The sequence below is a fragment of the Aplysia californica genome, unplaced genomic scaffold (genome assembly GCF_000002075.1).
Source record: "Aplysia californica isolate F4 #8 unplaced genomic scaffold, AplCal3.0 scaffold00305, whole genome shotgun sequence".
Taxonomy (NCBI): domain Eukaryota; kingdom Metazoa; phylum Mollusca; class Gastropoda; order Aplysiida; family Aplysiidae; genus Aplysia; species Aplysia californica.
The window spans coordinates 258,070-260,271 of record NW_004797575.1 but is presented as its reverse complement, the minus strand read 5'-3'; positions in this window follow the sequence as shown (position 1 = coordinate 260,271).

The following is a 2,202-nucleotide window of genomic DNA, read 5'->3' as shown; positions in this document are numbered from 1 at the left end:
AGGGAGGGGGTGGGGATGGGGGGTTTAAGGACGTATAAAGGGGGTCTAATGAGGGGTGGGGGAGTGTGAGAACGTATAAGGACGGAGGGGGGAGGGGGAGGGAGTGGAGTATAGAAAGGCTTGTGTGGTGATGGATGTCGTGGCGATGCCGTCGAGGGGTATAGGTTACAGTGACTCCATCAGAGGAAATGACTCAGGGTTTTTTTTAAACCGCCAAAACAAACGCGGTAGGTCTGAGAAGAAACATAAACACGCCATGACTCACACCGCAAAGCATACCGACTTGATGAAAAATCTGGGGAGGTTTTTTTTTTCTTCTTTTGTTCGCCCTGGTAATACCAGAGAGGGTTTTGGCGCTCATATGACCTTATGCAGTTGCGAGCGCCGTAAAACCCTCTACAAAAAGAGAGGGTTTACAGTATTACTGTAAAAATCTCTGGTAATACGTAAAGGCATTCAGACATAGCGTAGTGAAGAACGCCATGCATTCAGACCATATAAGTGATACTATTTATCTCAAGTTTCTGCTTTTATGGTAAAGAGGATGGGTATGTAGATAAAGAGGATGAGGCAAGGATGAATAGTCAAGATATATGTTACGTAGTTTATAGGGCTAAGATTTGTTGTATAAATTTCATTAGATGGGATGGGTGCTGTTTTGAGTGAGTGTGTGGGTGTGTGTATGTTTGGTTGTGTATTTGTTCGTTTGTGTGCGTGTTTGTGTTTGTAAATGAGGTTGTGTGTTTGTCTGTATATGTCTCTACCTTTGTGTGTGTTTGCATGTTAGTGGGATTTTGTTATGTGTGTGTGTGTGTGAGTGTGTGTGTGAGTGTGTGTGTGTGTGTGTGTGTGTGTGTGTGTGTGTGTGTGTGTTTGCATATGTACGTCCGTGTCTGTGTTTGCATGTGTGTATATGTGTGTATGTGTATGTGTATGTGTATATGCGTGTATGTATATGCATTTGTGTATGTGCATGTGTGTGTGTGTGTGTGTGTGTGTGTGTATGTGTGTTTGTGTTTGCATGTGTGTATATGTGTGTATGTGTATGTATATATACGTGTATGTATATGCATTTGTGTATGTGTATGTGCATGTGTGTGTGTGTGTGTGTGTGTGTGTGTGTGTGTGTGTGTGTGTGTGTGTGCGCACGTGTGTGTTTGCATGTGCCCCGTGCGCGTGTGTGCGCGCATGTAGCATGGATGAGTTAGGGAGCTCAGAGTAACGGTTAGTGAGGAACTTTAGAAAGGTCAGACTGTGCCAATGTTCTCATGGACGGGAGATGAGATATGGCCTAATGGTGGACCCGCCATGTGCACCACTTCTGTCGACACTCACTCGGTGGGCGGGTGTATGAGTCAGGGAACCGGAAACTTTTTGAAAAAAATAAAGGCAGATTGGATAGGGGGAGGTGGTGGAGGAGAGAGGAGAAAATGGGAGGGGGGAGGGGGGAGAGAGAGGAAAAAAGGGAGGGGGGCACCTAAACACCCTGAGTTTTGGTTGAGTTAGGCTGGAAAAAGGGGAGAGGGCGAATGTCATAGGCACCGACTCGTTCCTTTATCTACGAAATTGCAACAATGTTGGGTTATTTGTTATTTAAGAGGCGGGACCTCCGAATTTAACATTTATCTACAACAGACCTGAGCCAAATGGGGGAATTCGTGCAAAGTGCCATTTTCAAGGATACAACATTGGACCGGGCTGAGCCTTGAACTCCGAACCCGTAATTTCATGATTATGAGTCATACAATTGAAGGGGTCAAAATGAGAACTATCTGAAGTCACATTTGGATGGAAATTGAGCAAAGAACATGATAGTGGCATTATCTAAAAGGAGACAAAGCTTTTTGTCCCAGTGTCGTAGAGCCTAAGCACATTTTAACTGAGTTATCAGCATTGAAAGCCTCTCTTTTCCAAAGCATTTTTGTGTTAAAGACTTACGTGGACAGTTTTTGTCCCTTTTTTCGAAACCACTCAAATGTGACTTAAGATCAGCATTGTTGTGACCCCTTCAATTTAACAAGACGACAAGCTGATTGCCTTTTCCATGTATCTGTGTGACATTAGGCTCTTCATGTTACTGATTGAAGCAGAGCCTGTTCCGTTGTTTCACTATCCAAACAAGTTCCGTTTTTCTGTTTTACTATTTTGTTTTTCATTTCCCTTTGTTTTGTATTCTGTTTATGGGGGAGGTGATGGGGGAGG